This window comes from Apodemus sylvaticus, chromosome 1 (genome assembly GCF_947179515.1).
Source record: "Apodemus sylvaticus chromosome 1, mApoSyl1.1, whole genome shotgun sequence".
Classification (NCBI taxonomy): Eukaryota; Metazoa; Chordata; class Mammalia; order Rodentia; family Muridae; genus Apodemus; species Apodemus sylvaticus.
In genome coordinates this window covers 136,288,022-136,312,359 of record NC_067472.1, presented here as the reverse complement: position 1 = coordinate 136,312,359, position 24,338 = coordinate 136,288,022, and the positions used below count along the sequence as shown (strand labels likewise).

The following is a 24,338-nucleotide window of genomic DNA, read 5'->3' as shown; positions in this document are numbered from 1 at the left end:
AAGAGTTTTAAAATCAGTAGTAACAGAAGAGTAAAAAATGGGATTATCAGGTTGAGCGTAAGCTTCATAGACAATGACTACTTAGTCCTCTCTAGGGATATCAAAGCCAAGGCATTTGCTAAGGCAGTTACTACAGCATTTCTTCAGCATAAGCAAGAGGAGCCTTACATACACTTTGCTAAATGAAGGATCACGGAATATTTGTTCTAATCAGGAATTGGTGTCCAGGTGGAAAAGCATGCAGGTACACGGTATCTCACATGTGTGGGGGTAGGGATGACTACACAGACACATATGTAGTCACACTGAAAATGCTATAGTGGTTTGATCTATAACAGGTTGGATTAATCAAAGAGCCAATAAAAATCAAATTTGGAGAAATGAGCCTATTTTACATGCCAAATGCTTCCTAGTATCTTTTGGATGTAATAGGGGTGTGACCAGGACACCAGGACCTAGCCTGCAGGAATGTTGCCACATTTGGCAAAGGGACAAAGCCCAGAGCTTGGGAGTGGGGAAGCACTTTCTGAAAGCAGCCCTTGGTACGTTTTTGTCTCCTACCCTCTCATTTCAAGACAAAGTAGTTTAGCAGGGGAAAGTACAGTCAAAACTCTCTATAAGTCAATGTTTACATGGCCATTAGCCTGCTAAAGTTTAGAATATGGATCTCTGTAGCCCAAGCCTACCGCCTATCACATAGGCAAAAGGATTATCCCAGAATGCACTTGGTGCCTCTGGCACTACAGACTAAGTCCTTTGGATCTAAAAACAGACTCTTTGGGTTAAGATTCTACATTGACTGCTACATGCTGCTTTGCTTTTGGACCAGGGTTGTGCCATCATATCTCAGTTTTCTTAGTTCTCCAGTGCAGATAAGATTACATAGTCAGAGAAAGTGAGGTCACATCCAAAAGCTTCTGATAACTTAATGGAGGAAATTCTTGATTTGACAGGTACTATAATGAATTCAAGGTATAAGTCACAGCCTCCAGAGGTTCATCATAGTAATCAAAACAACCCAACTCAAGTGAAACATCTGAAAATAATCTCTCTAGAATCCGTAGTGATTACAACAGGCTACAGTTCTTAACACTGAAAAATGTTACTCTGATCAACATCAAAAAAAGTGAAGAAACAGTCTCAACTAACAGGAAGTTCTGGTATGTTGCAAGTAACACACACACACACACACACACACACTTAAAAGCTACTATCCACATATAAAAGAAAATATGCAATGTTTGTCCTTTTGAGTCTGTGTTGCTTTATTCAGGCACAATGGGCTGATGCTCAGATGAACTGAATGTAGAGAGACTTGACAGACTACATATGGCATGCGCAATTAAAGACATACAGTCCCATCACAAAGAAGAAGTGGTTACAAAGTCCAACCCTGACCTAAGAAGCTATTTGCAATGTATGGATACTGGGAGAGGGTAAAACAGTTTTCTCAAATGAAGTGACACAGGGTATATGAATCACATTCCACAGCAGGCCTCATGTTTAGGAGTAGTTGCCAACACAAAACAGATATTGTGGATTTGTTTTGCTATTTTGCGTGTGAGCTTTCTTTGTTTTTGGTTGGTTCGTTTGTTCACTTCTTTGTTTAGAGAAGTGGTTCTCAACTTGTGAGTCATGATCTCAAGCAACTCTTTCACAGCAGTTGCCACAGACTATTGAAAAAACAGAGATATTTACATTTCACAATGGTAGCAAAATTATGGTAATGAAGTAGCAGTGAAAATTATCTTATGATTGGGGGTCACCACAACGTGAGGAACTGTAGTAAAGCGCCACAGCATGAGAAATGTTGAGAACCACTGGTTTAGAGAAAAAGAAAGAACATGAAGTTGGGTAGGTATGGAGTGAGAGGATGTGGGAGGGGCCGGAAGAGAAAAAAGAATCTGATTAAAATATATACAACTATTGTAAAAAATCATGAAAATGGAGATGGATTCCAGTAACTTCTAAGCAAAAACAATGACCATGGACCTGGGAGCAACATAAGAGCCAGGAGAAGTCTGGAAAAAGAAAATAACACAAGGAAGAGATAATTGGTACACATGAACGTGACCATACTGGGAGCAGTGGAGGATAAAATACTCAATGAATGGACTCTAAGGAAACACTCTACAGCATTTGAAAGGGTTGCAGGAGGCACTAAAGAGTTCATACAACTAATAAAAGTGGGGAAGACATGAGTAAGCAAGCAGAAATGACCTATGCATTCACACTCCTAGGCACACAGGGTTCTCAAAGAAGCCCCTTGTACCACCTGAAACTGACTCATTGAGGGGAGCATTAAAACAAATTTCCTTTTAATGCTATAATAAAAACCTAACAATATGCATGGAATTCAAATAATTAAATCCAGTCAATATATCAGATGAACCTGATTCCCAAGAATCTGTCTTGCAACAGAACTTTCTGGCAATCGATATTTAGAATCTAAGTCCTTGAAGAAATCTGCATGCCCCTGGTGGGAAAGTCTATTTGTTTTTAGAAGAAACTATGAGAAGAATTAAGTGCTTATAAAAAGGAAAGTTTTGAATCTTTGTATCTATGAAATTTAAGGAAAAAAAAGATGCAATAAGATGGTGGCAGGGTTTTAAAACATACCTCTGAAGACCCTGTTGCAAGGTGGGAAAGTAATAATGTCATCCATGCACTAAACTGTCTGTGTCAACAAATACATCTTCTCCTTTTTCTTTGGGTAGGGAGAATCAGGGGAGGATGATGGAAGAGGACATTAGCAACCATTAGAATACTTTCAGGAGAAACTCACTTCCTTGGAAAATCATAATGGATCTATTCTCCATCATGACAGCACTGTCTTCAAGAATCTCCTAAATGGAATCACACAGCATGTAACTTTCCAAGGTTGACTCCTTTCAAGCTGCACTAGGACTAACCCAAGTTGTTGCCGGTAGCATCAGTGGAGTGGACTACCTCTTGATTTCTGAGACAAGTCTGCCATCATGTACCCACACCACACACACGGATTAATTTCCCTTGAAGGACAGGTGAAGCCTTTCTAGTCTTAAGTTCTTTCAACTAAAACTGTTATATAAGTGTATCCAGAAGTATTTTCCATTCTCTAAAGTAAATGGTCAACAGTGTTTTTACCGCATCATGAGGCAAGAATATTTTTCCTTCATATGGATATTTCCTGAGGCTCGTATGGATTCTTTTGGGTTTTTTTGTTTTTTTTTTTTTTTTGTTTTTTTTTTTAATTTCCCATTAACAAGTCTAGGAATTCACTTGCTTCACAGCCTCTGTAGCATTGACATTGTTAGTATTTTAATTTAGCTCTTTGTAATTTTTAGAATGTCTTTAAATATTCATTTTCCTAATGGTCTGTGATATTGAAAAATGGTTTGGGGCATTAATTTGCTAACATACGTGGTTGAAGCTGTCAGTTCAAGACATTTGTCGATTTGTTTTATTAGAAAACTTTTAGATCTCTTACTCTTGGCTTATGAGAGCTCAATATAAATTTTGAATATAAGAGCCTCAACAAGCATGTAACTTGCAAATATTCATCCCAGTTTTGTAGCTTGTCTCTCACATTGTTATTAATATATCCCTTGCTGATCAAAAGGTCTTAATTAGCAAGGGTAAGCTTTTACAAGTGTGATGACCTTAACAGATCCTATGTAACAGGCTTGGTTTCATAACTAAGTACTTATTGTCTAACTTCAGTTCACTGAGGATCTTTCCAGTGTTTTCTTCTCAGGGAGGTTTGTCATTTTACATTTAGAGCTATGACCCATTCCAACAAAATTTCTGTATACAAGGTTAAGTTTAGGTCCAAGTTCATTTTATATATGGATAACAATTTATTCCAAACCTAAGGTTGGAACACTGTCTTCCTCTAATTAATTACTTAGCTACTATCTCAAGAAAACATGACAGAAATGTGAGAGGAGGTATCCTTGACTGTCTATTCTGTTTCATTTACCCACACACTCATCACTTTCCGCTACCATACTCTTGGTTGGCAGGATAGCATCCACCCTTAAAATCACGTAACTCCCCTACATTCATTCTTCTCCAGAGTTGCTTAACAATTCTGTTTAACGCATCACTATCAAACATACTAAAACAAAGCACTGTAAATCTAATATAAGTACAAGAAAAATACAGCAGGATTTCTATATCAGTGATAAACTTGAAAATTCACATACAATCATAGACCCTGATAATGATGGAGTGAACAGCGTGCAAAACCAAACAATGGGTTCTCTCTCTCCTCTTTGGTGGAGCTGTAATCTAAATGGCACTTCCAAGCCATCATTTTTTTGTGTTTTGCTTTTCAATTATCTGTATCTTTCCACTAGCCTGGTGTCATCACAGAATTGGCATGTTTCTGGGGGAACAGTCAAAGCTGATTCCTGTGTGGCTCAGAGGAATCCCAGTGTTGACGGCCTTCCCTTTTTAGCTTTTTCCATTTTATCTGGAGACAGAACTCTTAATAAGTTTGCAAAAACAAAATTAAAAACCATTCTTCTCATTAATTCTGAAAGTTTGTAACCAGGACAAAATATACTGAATCACAAGAGTACAAAATATTTATCAAGTGAAAAAAAACACAATAACAAAAACAAAATCCTATGTGTTCTTAAAGGTATACTACTAATTGGAGTTCACTCTCTTTTAGAATTAGAAACTTCCTACAATAAGCAGTGTGCACTTCAGAATTAAGCACTGCTAAAAGAAGAAATCCAAGGACTTATATTTGAAGAAAAGCCCAGTGAGATAAGCCCACCTACTTGAATATGAAATATTGTACAACTTTCCTTATTGTAAAGAATATTTGAAGCAAATCCAAGTACTAAATTTTCTCTGAAGTCTTAGCTGAAAAGGCTCTTGTCAGAGACACCCAACAGGCTGCAAGTTAAGCATGCAAGCTTCTTAGCATGGTAGTGTGGTTGCCAAGACTTGGTTGAGTGTTTACAAACAGAGAGCAGAGTGGATCAAATAGCCTCAACATAAAAAAAAAAAAAAACTAAGTCTAGTCATTTTATATTGTATATGAAAAGGTCACATAAGATACATTAAATATAATATAAATTATATTAAATAAATTAAATATATCTGTGTACCAACTAAAGAGAAAGATATACTAAAACCCTTTGTAAGAATTGTACTCATGTTTTATAAAGCAACAGCAAAGCTTTCATCTCTTCACAAAACAAAACGCTTCTGTTAACCTGCCCAAAACCTCAGCTTTCACTAAATGAGTGAAAATAAGTGTTGTGCCTTTCAAAGCCACGAAGGGCAGGATGAGATCTTTATAGATTTCATGAATTCATTGTTTCTAATGGCTGAATAGTACTCCATTGTATAAATATACCACATTTTTTGTATCCATTCCTCCGTTGAAGGATATCTAGGTTCTTTCCAGCTTCTGGCTACTACAAATAGGGCTGCTATGAACATAGTGGAGCATGTGTCCTTATTGCATGCTGAAGAATCCTCTGGATATATGCCCAGGAGTGGTATAACAGGGTCCTCAGGAAGTGACATGCCCAGTTTTCTGAGGAACCGCCAGACTGATTTCCAAAGTGGTTGCACCATCTTGCAATCCCACCAGCAGTGGAGGAGTGTTCCTCTTTCTCCACATCCTTGCCAACACCTGCTGTCTCCTGAGTTTTTGACCTTAGCCATTCTGACTGGTATGAGGTGAAATCTCAGGGTTGTTTTGATTTGCATTTCCCTAATGATTAATGATGTTGAACATTTCTTAAGGTGTTTCTCAGCTCTCCGAAGTTCTTCAAGTGAAAATTCTTTGTTTAGCTCCGTACCCCACTTTTTAATGGGGTTATTTGGATCTCTGGGTTCTACTTTCTTGAGTTCTTTGTATATATTAGATATTAGCCCTCTGTCAGATTTAGGGTTGGTGAAGATTCTTTCCCAGTCTGTTGGTTGACGTTTTGTCCTTTTGATGGTGTCCTTTGCCTTACAATGAATTCATGAAATTCTTAGACAAATGGATGGAGCTGGAGAACATCATACTAAGTGAGATAACCCAGTCTCAAAAGATCAATCATGGTATGCACTCATTGATAAGTGGATATTAGCCTAGAAACTTTGAATATCCAGGACATAATCCACAAATTAAATGATGTCCAAAAAGAATGGAGGAGTGGGCCCTGGTTCTGGAAAGACTCAGTGCAAGAGTATAGGGGAATTCCAGAACAGGGAAGTGGGAAGGGGTAGATGGAAGAATAGGGGGACGGAAGAGGGCTTATGGGACTTGCGGGGAGTGGGGACCCAGAAAAGGGGAAATCATTTGCAATGTAAATAAAAATAAATAAATAAATAAATAAATAAAGAGATCTTTATAGAAAGCAGCCCAGGTTTTGTAACCAGCCACTTTGCTGAAGTTGTTTATCAGCTGTAGGAGTTCTCTGGTGGAGTTTTTTGGGTCACTTAAGTATACTATCATATATCATCTGCAAATAGTGATTGTTTGACTTCTTCCTTTCCAATTTGTATCCCCTTGACCTCCTTATGTTGTGTAATTGCTCTAGCTAGGACTTCAAGAACTATATTGAAAAGATATGGAGAGAGGGGGCAGCCTTGTCTAGTCCCTGATTTTAGTGGGATTGCTTCAAGTTTCTCTCCATTTAGTTTGATGTTGGCTACCAGTTTGCTGTATACTACTCAGCAATTAAAAACAATGAATTCATGAAATTCTTAGGCAAATGGTTGGAACTGGAAAATACCATCCTAAGTAAGGTAACCCAATCACAGGAGAATACACATGGAATGCAATCACTGATAAGTGGATATTAATTAGCCTAGAAGCTCTGAATTCTCAAGACACAATTAGCATTTCAAATGATAGCCAAGAAGAGAGAAAGAGTGGGCCCTGGATCTGAAAAGACTTGATCCAGCACTGTAGGGGAGTTCCAGGACAGAGAAATGGGAGAGGGTGATTGGGAAATGGGTAGAGGAAAGAGGGCTTATGAGACCAATGGGGAGGGGGGGAACCAGGAAAGGGGAAAGCATTCAGAATAGAATGTAAACAAAGAATATAGACCATTTAAAAAAATTAAAAAATTAAGAAAGAAAGAAAGAAAGAAAGAAAGAAAGAAAGAAAGAAAGAAAGAAAGAAAGAAAGAAAGAAAGAAAGGAAGGAAGGAAGGAAGGAAGGAAGGAAGGAAGGAAGGAAGGAAGGAAGGAAGGAAGGAAGGAAGGAAGGAAGGAAGGAAGGAAAAAAAAAGCAGCCCAGGACAAGGAGACTAGTGGTGCACTCGTCTGTTTTATGGTTTCTGACATTCTCCACAGTTGGCAGCTAGCAATTGACCAAATGGAAAAAGAAAAGGACATCAACATTGGCCCTTCAAGTGTCTGATTGAGCCTGAGTGACAGCAGTAGCTTAATGAGCATCATAAAGCAAGCAGAGCTCAGAGAGACAATAGCATTTCCCCCCAAGAGCTTAACAAGCTTAAGGAGACTCAAAGTGTTTCTCAACCTGTGGGTCATGACTTCTTTGTGTGTCAAGCCACACTCAAAGGGGTCACACATCAGATATCCCACATATCCAATATTTACATTATGATTCATAACAGTAGAAAAATTAAATTTATGAAGTAGCAATAAAAGTAGTTTTATGGTTGAGGATCACCACAACATAAGGAAGCGTATTAAAGTGGTCAAAGCATTAGGAAGGTTGAAAACTACCACTCTGTTGGAGAAATTCTAAGTGATTTCCACAACAAAAACATAAATTCATATGGGAAGGTAAGGGGCAGTTTATTCCACTCTATCTTATTTTAATCAAGAGATCTAGAATTCTGGTAGAGTGAAAAGTCCCTACTTAAACCCAAATTTGGCAAATTTGGTAATTTCTCTTTACCCAATGAAGAGGGACCTATACAAAGAGTGTCTGATTCTCACAGTTTCAGGACATTCTAATTGATTAAGCCCAGTTGCAAAGCTAAAAGTCACACAACCATGTCAACTGATTTTCCTTCATACTTCAGTGTGCCTATCTATCAGTCTATCATCTATCTATACATATTATTTCTGTTCATCTATGTATCTATATACATATGTATCTATGTATGTATGTATAAATGTATCTACATATCTCTCTATGTATCTATAATCATCTATCCAACTAAGTATCTGTCTACATATGTATAATTTGTATATATATTTATGTATATATGTATATATATATATGTGAATGAATGTATGTATTTATCATATATTTATTTTTGGCCAATATGCTGGCTATAATTCAAAATAATCAAATGCATTAAAGTTCTTTGCAAGTATTAGTATCTACAGAATTTTTTCTCAAAGCCATGGTTTCCCATTTAGTTCAATGGCTCAGCAAATAATATACACATATGTACATGCACATGTGTGTCATATATACATTCATGAAGATTAAGACACAAAAAAATAGTAAAACATTAAAATTGGAAATCTAGCTAAAGAATGTGGAAAAGTTCATTGTACCATCTGTTCACTATTCTCTAGCTTTGGGTTTTTAAACACAAGGACTCAGATTTCAATAATCACATGATGCTAACTTACACTGTTTATAAGTAAAAACACTGGCAATAAAGTAATAATTCAGGATGATGGAATTCTGGGAAGGATAAGCTTATGAGCGAGAACATCACAGGAGCTTCTGATACTGCAAGTATCTCTACTCCAGTATGAATGTTAGATTTTCCTTTCTAGATAGTAACTGCACATTTTCCTAAGTATATATTTCCAAACTAGGAAAAGGTTAAAAAATGGAATGAAGGGCTGGAGAGATGGCTCAGTGGCTAAGAGCACTGACTGCTCTTCCAAAGGTCCTGAGTTCAATTCCCAGGCTCACAACCATCTGTAATGGGAGGGATGTGATGCCCTTATCTGGTGTGTCTGAAGAGAGCAATGGTGTACTCATATACATAAAATAAATAAATCTTTTAAAAAATGGAATGAAGTATATAAAAATATTTTTGAAGGAAAACATTGTACATAATTGTGTGTATGTAAAAATAAACTGTTTTGCTTTGTATGATGAAAGGGGGCTTTTGCTAAAGAAGTCACATACCCATGGTCAGGTTACGGAAATGTACTGAGTTAGTCATCTTAATTTTCCATGAGATAGTTTCCCTACAATCACCAAGTCTCAACACTGAATAATTTGACATTAGATGTTTTCTAAACAATTTCTATCTATAGGCTTTATCCAACATGCCATGGTGTGCCCACACATATTCTGTATGCAGAATGAGTAGGCTACATTGCTTCATCGTTTGTCTTAATGGAGGACTCATTCAATCTTTCCTGCCTCTATGTGCTTGAGTAGTTTAGGGAGCCTTTCATTTATGTACAATGCTGTTGTGATTGTCATTTACTTCAGTTGGTAATTTTCATAAACTGGACACTCAGTGACTCCCAGATACGGGCAGGTCATGTGTTCCTATGTGAAGTTCTGTTGTTCTTATTTTTATGCTTTGTTTTCTTTGGTTACATTTTGTTGCCATTTTGTGAATAAATATAAACATTATAGAGAATACAGGTATTGATGACTTACTTCAGGAAATAAAAATCAAAGCAATTGTATTTCCTATGTAAATCTTTCTGATAACTTTTTACAAATATTGTGATAGAAATGGTCATGATGCTAACATTGTATTTACTTAATTTATACATTTGATTACATATAATGCCTGGATACAGTTACATATTACTGATTTGTGATGATTTATGAACTTGATTGATGGAAATGGCTTATTCCTGCACACTTTTCATTCCATGCTCCACTAAGAAGTATTGTTCACAAAGATATAGCTCTTTTAAGGCACTTGGAGGTTGTATAGTATCACAAAGTGGCAAGACTTATTTGTGTTTCAACAAATGAGAATTTAAAGATTCTTCCTGCAGTGACAAAGGATATGTTGCTCTCAGAAGGTACATACACATTAAAGATGTGAAACAAGTACCATTGAGAAGCAGAACTCAGAGAGGTGCTGGTGTGTGCAGTAAGCATAACCTAACTGGGTATTGCCAGATTGTTCCCCTACTGTGTGCATATTAACATACACAGTATGTGTCATGCAATAATTTATATTGGCAAATTGATAGTACAAAAAGAGACCCAAAATTACCCTTATGAATGAGCCCTGTTATTCTCTACCTCTTGCCTTGTCTTTTGTGTGTGTGATGAGGGTTTTCAAATCATACCTATCACATGCAAGCTCACAAGTCAATCTCCATGCAACTACTTCAAAAGCCCTAATTCTGCTTAGCAGTCTTCCTTTTTAATTTGAGATAAAGACCACATTTCAAACATCTTTTACTACAAATGCCCAGTACTTTCCAGTGGCCTGTGATAGTCACTATTAGGTTAAAGGTTCCAGATATAATATCTATACTAATTATGTGTACCCACATTATATACATTAACTCTTGCTATTGGCTTAAAGATTAGTATCAAGATAGGTAATACTTTCATGGTTCTTCAAATTGGTTTTCTTTTCCTTTGCTCTTCCTTGTAAATATTAGCATCCAAATGTTTGGTTCCAACCTCCAAATAAAAACAAACTAATTGTTTTCTGATTAACATGGTCACAGATGTGCTTTTTTTCTGCATGTCATTTTCATAAAAGGTTAGAAAAGGCTCAGATTTATAGACAATTTGGCAGAGGGTTCAGAGCATAAATAATCTATATTCCTTCTAAGTACCCTTCCCCACAACACATTCTCCTTGTAATATTTACCTTTTTGTGTGTGCTACATATATTTGTTGAACACAGTAATTTTTAGTCTTGGCTTTTTTGTGTGTTGCATATCCAATGGAAGAAGCCAAATTGGCAGCAAGGCATGATTGTAGAATACAGAGATGGATCATGTCTAAAAATTAATGATGGAGACATCAGTATTCAGGAAGACTACAGATGAAAATATACGATAAATGGTGGCATGAGCTTTAAGGAACTACCATTTAATGGCCAGTTGTGGCAGAATAAGTGCAGAAACGAAACTACAAAGACATAGAAGAAAAAAAAAGGTGTGGTATCCCTATGACAAAGAAAATCTAAACCAGGAGCTCTAAAGGATGGGTGTTTTAGAAAGGAAGTGGTGAGTTTCATCGAGTGTTAACCACAGACCAAGCGACAATAATCTTGAAAGTATTCATCTGGCAAAATACTCAGTAGTCATGGTATGAGTCTTCTTGATGATGTGAGGCAGAAAATCATCTGTGAGAGGAATAAGCTGAGAATGCTGGGCTGAAGAGGAAGATAAATGTAGGACATTTGGGGAGGTATAAATATGTTCAAGAGAGATAGAAGAAGCTCTTATACTCAAAGCACCTAAGTTTAATGCAGGATTCAACTAGCAATCTCTCATTGACTCAATAGACTCCCCATTCCAACATAAACACAAACAGACTTTTACTTCCTTATTCAAAGTTAATATCACCTGCCCAGCTACAATTTCAATCTTTATTTTAGCCAAGCACTGTCCAACAATTAACTGTATGGTATTAATCAGGTGTAAGAGAAGTAATTCAACTTCTTGCATCATTGCATCTCTTTGCTTCATCGGCCTCCTGTAATCCATACAATCACTTACTTCCTGCATTACAAAGCAACTGCCAACCTTTAAAACCCCAGTCTAATATACTACTGTATCAAAAGGTTTCTCTCATGGTTAATTTCTTTGTGTTGATGGTTAAACTTAATTGTTAATGTGATGAGAAGACACACTTCCAGCATGTACAGAATGCTTCTGGATATTTAGCAGAGATTGTTAGACACACCCTGAATGACTATTGTTTAGATGCAAAGAAATATATAAATTATTAGTTTTATCATCTACATCAAAAATTGTCTAACTACAAGAAAGATAAATTTTATAAACATATTCTCTCCCACAAATTCATACCCCAAACAAACGCACACAACTAAGCACTGCCATTAAGTTATAATTTATTCTGTCCTGTTACTAAATAATCTATTTATTGAATAAACATTGTTAGCATCTAAGTAATGAGGGAATACTGCTCCCATACCCCCCTTAGGAATATTTCAGGGAACAAAACAGACTTCTTGATTTCATAAAATTTGTATCCTACTTAGAAGAGTCAGACAATAAATGGATGCATATTGAATATGTCAGGTGATAGGAAGGGACAAACACAACAGCAGAGGGGCTAGAGTGTCTGTGGATAAACAAGTCGCCAGATTACCACTTCTCTTCCATCCACTGGGAAAGCGCCCTTGTATAAAGTCTCACCACAGAAAGACATGAGGGACAGATAGGTGTAAAATGTCAGGAGCTTTCCATGCACTGAAAGGTCCAAGCAGAAAAACAGCGGAATTGGAGGGGCAGTGGGTATTTGTGGCAGGGCAGAATTCAGCAGGGGAACCAGCACAAAGCCTCCATGAAGAGTAGAGGAAAGGATAAGGCATGTCCTTGGGAGCCACACTGAGGACATAGACTCTTCTACAGCATGGACTGGAGAGCCACTAGAGTATTAAAACTTGTACCCAGGATTCTTTACTAGTCCCTGCTTTGAATGTTCCCCTATAGCTATTATTCTGCGTGCATTAACAATTCTTCTAAATCATTACACACACTAGATTCTTTTATGCCAGTTGAGGAAGTTTGGATTTGATCACATTCACAATGCCAGAGACTGACCCTGGGCTTATCTAGCTCAACACTGCTCAATAGTGGGCATTGTTGGCCACAGGGCTTGAGTAGCATTTATTGTGTAGGCATATCCTATACATTGAAATTGTCATCTGTCCTCATCTCCTTGACATCAAGACTATCCAGGTCATAGTGACAATCAAAGGCAGTATTCGTAATTTTAAAAGTCGCCAATAAGATCACTTGCTGGAGCCAACAGGACTCCCCACACCCAAACTGTCTCTTTGCTCTGCCTCTGTCATTTTGTTCTGCCAGCAGGAAAGAAGGATGGATGTAGGAGTCATTAGGAAGATGTATATATGAACAAGCCACTATAAAGGTGGCCTATTTTCCCCCATTTGTTTAGACTTTTATATTAGGTGTTTCTTTACCTCAAACTGCAATGGGATAAAGCTATTTTCAAGTAATCATAGGAACACAATTTCCCAGCTCAGAGAGGAACATAGTAAGTTCTGGAAGGAGAGCTGAGTCCCGAGAGAGAGAGTCCTTCTAGTATTAAGAACCTAGAGGGCTTATGGGACTTTCAGGGAGTGGGGGGCCAGAAAAGGGGAAATCATTTGAAATGTAAATTAAAAATATATCAAATTTTTAAAAAAGAACCTACTGTTGATGTGGCAATGCAAGAAACAGGTCTGGCACAAATAATCAAAGCAGAAAAATTATTCAGAATTCTAAGTATATTAAAATATGTTTGGAGTGGGGAAAGTAGCAGAAAACACTAGAGAACTCTGCAGCAAAAGCAAATCATGCATGCATGAATCTAATAACCCCCAGACACAGCTGTCATGTTCATGGAAGAAAGCTTACATAAAACACTGAAATTTAACGGTAAGCTCTCAGATTTCCAGACTTTATGACAATCACCAAAACCATGATGCCAGATATACAGTTATAAGTGCAAATCTACACTGGTATTGCATACCATCAATTGGATATGTAATTGAATGTAAAGAGAAGCAAAATGCAGAATTTACAGTCATAGCTATTTTAATAAGGCAATGATTAAATAGGAATTATCACAAACAGACAAGTTATCAGTGTCTAAGGTGCTATTTGTCTATGTTATTACTTTTCCCTTAGAACTAAATTTGAAAGGAGTTTGAAACCTGGTAGAATTTGAAACCCAGCCTGACAGGGTCCACTCCCATGAACAGAGGATGTTTTCATGGATACTTTAGATAAAGTACAGGATAGTATATGAGGAAGACACACTGAAACTGTCAGATCAATAAAAGACCTTTATATTGACAGCCTAAATATTGCTAAATTTTTCATTAATTCATCCTTGATTCAAAACTGCGAATCAAGAAAACATAACTTCTTTTTCTGCTATCTCCACATGTAATATCCATATTTGATAAACTGAGGAAGGTAGATTATAGACATGATGGCATGAGCTTGATAATAAGACCCTGTCTAAAGAGAAAAAAATAATTACCTAATTTTGTATAGAAGAAGACAAAAAGTGAAACTTGCCATTAATCAAATGTAATTCTCTCGAGGCTGGCATCACCTAGCTGTCCCCTAAAAATCAGCCACCAAAAGTCAGTGAGTATCTGCTGGTGCTTTTTATCAGAGTAGTGAAAGTCTTGTGCACATAAAGTTTATAATCTAACAAGAATTCAATGGGTGGGGCTTAAAGTCCAGCAAACACAATCTGAGGTTCAGACCATCTCAATGAGGCATAAATTGCAAAGTACATATACTGCCTGTGGTATACAACAGGAACCAGTAATGGAAGGAAAAGATAACCTCAGAAAAATAAAATGACATCAAAATGTGTGCATATACACATTATACTATTTAACAGATTGTAATATATAGGACTATGTATGGTATGTGAGTGTCTGTGTGTGTCCTAATGCACACTGCTACACTTTAAATTAAGCTAATTTCTGGAACAGCTGAAAACAAGTGAGCAAAGACAAACATAACTTGCAACGCACAGTGTTGGTGAGCCCGCCTAGCAAACTAGAATTTTCTTCCTGTGACCAGGAAGAATGCTAACAGATAGCACCACTACTTATTCAAGGAACATGGAAAGAGCTGTCCTCACAGGTTCTTGCTATAGTTAAACTTAAAAAACTCCGACTTGCCATTACCCATTAAATAAATTCCTTAAAAAGCTCAAATGGTTTGATCTGGAAAATATCACCCTAAGTGAGGTAACCCAATCACAAAAGAATACACATGGAATGTAATCTCTGATAAGTGGATATTAATTAGCCCAGAAGCCCTGAATACCCAAGGCACAAATTGTATAACAAATGACTCCCATGAAGAAGTATGGAGAAGGTCCTGATCCTGGAAAGGATTGATCTAGCATTGGAGGAGAATATAAAGACAGAAAAAAAGGAGGGGGTTGATTAGAGAATGGATGGAGAGAAGCAGGTTTATGGGACATATGGGGAGGGGAGATCCAGGAAAGGGGAAATCATTTGGAATGTAAACAAAGAATATAGAAAATAGAAATATTTATTTTAAAAAAGCTATGGCATATTTGGTGAAGGGACTATTACTTAGCAATAAAAAGAAATGTGTGCCTAATACACAGAGATCGTTAATTGGAAGATTAATGCTAAGTGAAAGAAGGCATACAATAAGGTGTATATACTGCAATGCTTTTTTATGCCTGTCTAACAAAGAAAAATATATAGGTAGAAGTAAGAGTGCTGACTGCTTTAAGAAAAAAGCCAATATCTGTAAAAAGGGGACAAGAAAACTCGAAGGGGAATGAAAATTTTTTCCGTCATGATCATGACAGTATATGTTCTTCTCTCAATCTCAGGCATTCCACATGTGTGTGTGTGTGTGTGTGCACATATATGTTAAATAGACTGTATGAGAGGTTTATAATAAACCTGTGCCTTAAAACATCAACAGGACCTTAAATAAGTACAAAATACTTCTTCAAAACAAAGTGCAATGCAGAAATTCGACAAACAAATACAATCCTATTCAATTCTGCCAAAAAACCCACACTTCTGCATCTCACACATCCCTCAGAGACCTTAAGCAGCTCCTTCTGCTCAGTATTTCCATGTCCACGTTCTGGATGAGGAATGGATTCATACATTTCATTTTCTAACTAACCCTTCTGCAGAGGAAGACATGTAAACTTTCTCTGACCCTCATATCAAATGTCAGGAAAGTGACCACTCACTAAAACATACTCTGTAAGTTCTTTGCCAGAAAGACTGGCCTCTGACCTTCACCACTGCTTGAGTGCCTGCTCTGCCCAGCAGCAGGCTAAGGTCTGTTCTCCATCCTGATAATCACCCATCTGCCCTTCTACTCACATAGTGATCTTCTCACTTCTCTCCAAGCCTGCATCCCTGCTTCTGAATTATTCAGATAGGCTTCCAACCCTTATCTGTCTTTTCTCCACTTGGACTAAGTGCAGAAACATACCAAGCCTCCTTCTCAGAGATGCCTTAACATAACATCTGAGCATCTATACACAATTTGTTTCATTGAAATATTGAGAAGTGTTGACTGTTACTAAACTATAAAATGAAAACTGACTTATCCACTTAGCTACATTCAGCCAGCCTACAGTTTTGTTGAGAACTTGGTCACTGCTGAAAACAAAACAGGAAGGAACTAGTAAACACTGAGTGTAGAAAAGTCTGCATCACAGAGGACAAGACAGACAAGAAATTTTTTTGTATGCGATATATTTTTTTTTTTACATTTCAAATGATTTCCCCTTTTCTGGCTCCCCACTCCCCAAAAGTGCCATAATCCCTCTTCCCTCTCCCTGTTCCCCCATCTACCCCTTCCCACTTCCCTGTTCTGGTATTGCCCTATACTGCTGCACTGAGTCTTTCCAGAACCAGGGGCTACTCCTCTGTTCTTCTCAGACAAGAAATTTTAACGAACCTTTTTGAAAGACAAAGCACATTTCCTGTAATTCACATTGTCATGAGTGGTACAAAGAATTAACTTGACAGGAAAGGGAAAATAATGTGGTCCTCTTACCAAACCCAGGTGCCAGTGAGTCACAAGCCACTGGAGCAGCAGATTTAAAGGAAGATGGGGAGTTTTGCCCTAGCAGACATTATCAGGGGTCTACATACATGCAATCTTCCTGGCTGGTGTGTGTGTGTGTGTGTGTGTGTGTGTGTGTGTGTGTGCACATGTACCGGGCACTCCAGCTACAGATCTTTTAAGATGTCACCCCATTTTGTCAGAAACAATTCTTACCATAAATAAACCACACAATGAAGATAATACTACACAGCAGAGACAATCACCCAAGTGGAAATGATGCTCCTAGTCTGAGCTTTTCCTGGTCAGACAATCAGGTTCGTAGAAAACACTGACCACGGGATGTTTGATCACCTTCTTTTTGAAACGGTAAGGGATGGGAAATGAGAAGAGAAGGTACCGTGCCATTTATAACACCTTCAGCTCTAACGCTGGCAGGGGCTTATCCTTTTCATAGCCTACTGAGTACCATCATCTATGTGGTTTAGATGGTGATTTCCCTGCTGTAACTGACTGCCAGAAAGAAGTCTGACATATCATCTGGTATTCTTAAAGAGACAGAAGGCTGTAATATCCCTTATAGAAAAAAATACATATGCTAGATAAACCTCATCCATACATGAGTTATAGTGCTTTGGCCACAAGCTCAATGTTAATGAAGACCATACAGATATGATATACATTGTACACGTGTTTACACAAAATAAGGTGTTTTTTTTTAACACTACCATAAAGAAATTAAGTTCACATACTAAGAAACAAAAAGCTGCCACTTGAGTTTTTTCAAGTTGTCATTTGGGTTTTGCAAGAACCTATTAGCAAGAATGTGACTAAGAGAATGTGACTGTAGAAAGAAGTTGGTTGGTGGCTAAAAGCATTTCCTGCTTTTGCAGATGACCTAGGTGCCCACATGGTGGATCATAATCTTCAGCAACTCCAGTTCCAGGAATTTGATAGCCTCCTCTGACCTCTGTTGGCACTACATGCACAATATAAATTAGTAGATATGTAGGCAAAACATTCATACATATATAAATAGAAAGGATCCAGCATTTTAAGAGCCTTACTCTACAGTTCTCCAAGAAGCAGTAGTTAAGGTCATTAGTGTTCACTAACTCACTGCTTCTGTTGGCTTTGTAGCCAATACAATGACTGAACTTGGAGACCAAATACAACCCATGTCATCGTTCTTTGACTGACACTTTTAATAGTCAGGATTCAGTCAATCCATACATGCAGGCCCTTTAATAAAAGAAGTGGTTCGTGAACATATATGATGATGTCATAAATCCATTATAAGAATCCATATTTTTGTCCATAAGGAATCACATACACAAGTCTACATATCATTTTGAAACTAAAATAAATAGAACACAGACATGTTCAAATGCATTGGAGAGTAGGATTCCAAATGCATGTGTCATTACATGCATTGTCAAAACAGCCTCTACTCACTACCAGAGTTGCTTTCACATGTGAAGGTAAAATTAGGAGTGGGCTAGCAAGCTATTGATGTTGATAAATGAGGCCAGGCCAGTGTGTGTCTGGTAATGACTCAGTCTATGCCAAAAGAAATGGCATACATTATAGATTGCTAAGAGTACAGGTTGGGAAAACACATGCACATACACACACAAATTAAAACTGCAAGGAACTCAGGAAGTTAGACCCCAGGGAACCAAATAACCCTATTAAAAAAATGGGGCACAGATCTAAACAAAGAATTTTCACCTGAAGAAATTCAGATAGCCGAGAGGCACCTTAAGAAGTGCTCAACATCATTAGTCATTAGGGAAATGCAAATCAAGACAGCCCTGAGATTTCACCTTACACCAGTCAGAATGGCTAAGGTCAAAAACTCAGGAGACAGCAGGTGTTGGCAAGGATGTGAAGAAAGAGGAACACTCCTCCACTGCTGGTGGGGCTGTAAGATGGTACAACCACTGTGGAAATCAGTCTGGCGGTTCCTCAGAAAACTGGACATGACACTTCCGGAGGACCCTGCTATACCTCTCCTGGGCATATACCCAAAGGATTCCCTGGCATGCAATAAAGACACATGCTCCATTATATTCATAGCAGCCTTATTTATAATAGCCAGAAGCTGGAAAGAACCCAGATGCCCCTCAAAGGAGGAATGGATACAGAAAATGTGGTATATTTACACAATGGAATACTACTCAGCAATTAGAAACAATGAATTCACAAAATTTTTAGGCAAATGGTTTGATCTGGAAAATATCATCCTAAGTGAGGTAACCCAGTCACAAAAGATTACACATGGAATGCAATCTCTGATAAGTGGATATTAATTAGCCCAGAAGCCCTGAATACCCAAGGCACAAATCGCATAACAAATGACTCCCATGAAGAAGTATGTGGAAGGTCCTGATCCTGAAAAGGATTGATCTACATTGGAGAGGAATATAAGGACAGAGAAAAAAAGGAGGGAGGTGATTGGAGAATGGATGGAGAGAAGAAGGTTTATGGGACATATGGGGAGGGGGGGATCCGGGAAAGGGGAAATCATTTGGAATGTAAACAAAGAATATAGAAAATAAAAATAAAAAAACTGCACTCTTCAAACAATTATTTTCAAATGAAGTTCTGTTGGCAAACACTGCACACTAACAACCATCATAGAAAAGCATATTTCATGATAATTGCCCAAGACTATTATAAAGTTTTACTTATTGGTACTTAATAATACTAAAGTATTTGTGAGACTTCAAATATAAGCCTTTTAAGCATAATTTATTTAATCTCACAGAGTCAATTAAATTATCCCAAATAAGAAGATACATTGATTACATGGCTGGAATTAAATGTGTGAAGACAACAGAGCAGAAGGAAATAAAACATTGACTTAGTTTGCAACTTCCTTAAGTGTATGTATAATTAGATTGACACTTGTGTGAAATGATAATGCTTTTCCAAAGCCCTGGGATAAATAAATATGGCTTCCTAATCAAGTGTAGCACTTAGACTTACTCCTGATTTGACAAACACCAGTGAGAAGGGGTTTAGAGGAAGATTTATTTTAGCTAATTATTTTGGATGTTTGAGGTCTACATTTGGCTAGATCTTTTTACTTTGGGCCTTGGCAAGGTAGAACACCATGTGGGTGACAGAAGACTGTGGTGGTGGAGACGATTAACCTCATGGAGGCCATGAAGCAGGAAAAGATATATTTTTCCAGGGAGCCTTCTAATGACCGATTTTTTTTTTATAAAAGACCTCTTATTTTTCTTATTTTCTACCACTGGCAAATAATGCTGGCATATTATACAGACATGAAGGGACTGAGCTTCTGAAGTAATGCAAGCCCTCATGATCCAGTCACATCAACTCTGTCAGTGGGGGACCAAGTTCCAACCCATGAGTCTTTTGGGGACATGCTGCCTATCTAAACCTTAAAATAATGGAACTTCACAGACGTCAGACATGTTTAGGTAAGATCTTCTGTTCAAGTTAAAAAGTGACACATGAATTCATGAATCCATTTGACAACAGATAAAATAAGTACCAGTCAAGTGGGGATTTATTTGATAATCTATTTGCCTTACTAGCATGATCTAACCAATAGGTCTGGCATTGTTAATAGAGTCTCCTTATAATACAGACACTTCAACTTTGTAAGTCTGAATTTCAAGTTCAGATCATGGCAAGAACAGCTTGTGGAGGTGGGGTTCTGAGTGTCCTGTGTTCCTGGCATACACTCACTTATATCTTACTATATTTTGGATCTTGACTACACCTGTTAAGACCCCTGTAGTGTAGGTGTCATACAAAAATGAGGTGAAGTCTTGTAAGCGGAAATGCTGCATTAAAGGAGTGCCTCTGACTGGGAGGCTGAGGCCCAAGGCCCTTCCTCCTTTTGTTCCCCTATGTGGTGAACAGCCTCTCCTGCCACCTGGGTAGGCCTCTGTGACATACTGCCCAACCAAAACAACCACACTAACCATCAGCTGAAACCTCTGAGATTGGGACCAAAATAAACCTTTCTTGTTCATTAGTTATTTTATGTCTTTTGACATAATAAAGAGATGCTATGTGGTAACACACAACACAGACAGTTTATATAATAAGGCACCAAAATTCCATAGGCATTTTGAGTGAATGAGAAAACTTCAGTTTGAAGATTAAAAGAACTAATAAATAAATAGCTTGTTCTTGCCACAGTTAATTTGGGGTGGCAGAGTTGTCATTAAAATTTGTAGCTGCCACCCATGTATATATTGGCAGCACTGCCTAGACGTAGTAAATTATATAAAAAGACAAGACGTTGGAGATATTATTCAGGAGGATACTTGAGAATAGAAACTTAGGCTGGAGTTCATGTGACATGGGGCCCATATAGTGGATGGACTCAGATTCACTCAGTCCTCTATTAGCAAGCAGGGCAAAAGTGGAGAAGATTTAGTGCAGCATTGAAAAGACTAGATGGCAGAATTTGAAACTCTCCTTTGTTGGTGTATGGCGGATACCTGTATTCTTAAGCCACCGTCTCTGTGGCTGAAGATAAAAGAGAAAGCAGAGAAAAAGCTGGTTTAACTCCCTCAGTCTAGAGATCATTGACAGTTTATCAATGAGGAACGTACTTATGATCAAGAAATGTACTCAAACCTAAATAGCAAGAATTCTGTGAGCCAAGTGACAGTAGGTGGACTGACAGAAGCCTAAGAGAAGAATGACAGAGATCATAGAGGCCTCTGCAGCTGAACTATATTGGGGGGGGGGGGGGACCAAAGCCCTGGTAAGATTATTACCAAGGAACATGCATGTCATTATCTCTAGAGAACTACAGACATTTCAGTAATTAGAATTGCCAAGAATATTCTAATGGGTCAGGCAAAGGATGAGGCAAAAGAGGTGGCACTTGAGAAGGAGATGCTGAAAGAGAGTCATTGACGCACTCCTGGGATAAAGCCCATGACCCTGTGGTAAGCAATCACACTTGAAGAATGGGGTTCTAGAAAAAATGAGAGACAGGAAGCCAGAGGTCAGCATATTCTTCACTAATAGTCAACAGAATTGAGAAACAGCCATTTCACTACACGGAAAAGGCATGGCGGGTGCTTAGGCTAGAGCCTAAGCCTGTCATAATCAAAGTGCAAATGGTTCGTTTGTAGTTATAGAGACCTAAGCTAGCTATATTTAGTCAGATTTCCTGTAACAAAAAACTTGAGGTGAATAACTTAATGTTTATTTGGGTTGCTGCTCTGGGTCTAAGGAAATACAGTGTGCTCTCCTGAGAACACAAGAAAGATAAATCTCATTCACGTGGGTCCAACCTAGAATCAAAGACAGGGAACTAGGAAGAAGGCAGCAGAGCCTGAATAGCCTCTTCAAAAGGACTATGACCCATGTCCCCCCACACCACATTATGCCTCACCAGCTAACTTATAACACTTCCTAATATACCACGGAGTGGAGACCGAACCTTGAACACACATGTCTTTGGGGAACATTCAGGACCTTAACTATATCACAAACTTTTTGTAGTAATTTTGTCTCAAGACGGGAGACTCCATTATAAGAGGTAACAGAGCATGGAATTCTCAACAGAATCTTGTCACATTTCCAACAGAATAATGCACAGATCAAATTTCCCTTCTATGAAAATCTTCAGCCAGGTTTGCAGAAATCAGAATTCAAGGTTTAGCAAAGGAAGCATCCATTTCCACCATATAAAATTCAAACCACTTATCATATATAGACAGCTCAGAAATAGCCACCCATGGAGATCAGGTAGCAGCTTGAAAGCCAGTAAGACACAAAAGCACTTTCCATTTTCAGAAGTTTTTGAGTTTGGGGGATAAGTGGTTTATAAACCAGGAGAAACATCTGCAGTCACAAACTAGCAACAGAAACAGATGCAGAAGGCCAGCTTCCGTTTTCTGACCACCACCTGGCACCAGGCACCAGGCCACACCCTGTATATTCTCTAAGTGGGAGGAGTCAAATTTCATTGAGTTTTTTTTTTCAGGATCCTAGCAACCTCTTCTCTGAGTATTCATTTGTGAGGTGTGGGCACTTTTCAATAGACCTGCAAACCTGTCCTCACCTAGGAGGCAAAAGGGGGTACCCCAGAAAGGACCAAGGATGCCTGGAGTACCGTTCCATGGTAGGAGAAGAAAATACTGGAACTTCCATTCAGAACTACTTTATGGGCTCCCTCCCCCCACCTTAATTTCCTTTCTGTGTATGTTTAATAATGCATCATCGAGCTGTAAAATATACACGTAGTCATAAGTTAATATGCATACTCCCACATCTGCTTCTAAGGTTCCATGACCAAGAAAATATAGTGTTTTAGAAAAGATGAATACTTAAATCCTTCAGTCTGTTGTAAAACAAACTTTAAAAACAGCAGCAGCAATGTCATGAAAAGAATTTGGTTTCCCCTTTAGGCAAAGACTATTTTAGGAACAGTGTCTCTCCTTTCAGAAAATAAAATCAGGCAGAGATCATTTGGCCAACCATCCAGGATGAGCTTAAACAGAGAAAATAACCAACTTTAAAAACGTGCAGGTGTTATTTAAATAAGGGGTTCAGACAGAACTGCTGGCACCTCTACAAAAGGGTGTTTCTCTTGGGGACATTAATTTCAATAAGTGAGCTCATTAGCCTCAATTGTACTGTGATATTTGCAAACTGCATTGTATACTGCTTCCTCTGGCTTCCTCTGTCCCATTTGTATAATTTGTATTTTCAAAAGTAGATGCAGATGCCTTTCTCTGGCCTCAGGTAATAGGTGAGGGGAAGGGACAGAAATCAATAAATAAAAGGATGACTCTGACTCTGCTGAGACAGGAGACCATCATCATTCAGACCAACAAGAATAAACGAACACATTCTCCATCACGTGTGGACAAAAGCATCTGGTTACCTTCCTTTAACTATGACACTGTAAACAAAGATTAGGATGGCCCCAACCTTTGAGGGTAATGAAAGGCCCATATGAGGAAATGAATATTCAGCAACAGTGGAGTTTTCACAAATACAAAACAGCAATTACAACAACAACAAAAACAAACACAAAATAAAAACAAACACAAAATAAAACAAAACAAAACAACCCTTTCTCTTATAATTCTATCAGGTTATTGTAGTGAACACACACCATGGCTAAAATTTCAATGAGATATGAAATTTTGTATGTATATGAGATAATGTTCAGTTCTACCTGATCTACCACATACTCTGAAAATTATTCCTGTAAAGTGCCCTACCTCTACAGGCTTCTATACCAGTGAAGATTTATATCTTTGAAAGACAAACTCAAGGGGACCTGTGTTTTAATCCATTTTGTTGTAGTTGCTGTTAGAACCAAATATTATACTGTATTAATTTATGAAGGATAGAGACTTGCATCATGTAGAGCGTGGTTCTCCACCTGTGGGTCACAATCCCCTTCAAGGTATCCCTTCAGTTATCCTACATGCCAAATACTCACATTATGATTCTTTTTTTTTTAACTTTTTATTTTCAAAATTTTTTGTTTACATTCAAAATGATTTTCCCTTTCCCGGTTCGCCCCTCCCCATAAGTTCCCTAAGCCTTTTTCCCTCTGCCCATTCTCCTAACAACCCCCTCCTACTTCTCTGTCCTGGTACTCCCCTACAATGCTGGAACAAGCATTTTCAGGACCAGGGACCGCTCTTTCC

The 24,338-nt window shown here is 38.0% G+C and overlaps 1 protein-coding gene across 2 annotated transcripts in view; it reads right to left on the bottom strand.

Annotated features, from left to right (window-relative positions):
- Mctp2 (multiple C2 and transmembrane domain containing 2) overlaps positions 1 to 24,338 on the bottom strand; it is a 230,825-nt gene that overhangs the window by 178,822 nt on the left and 27,665 nt on the right. The gene's annotated exons all lie outside the window — the stretch shown is intronic.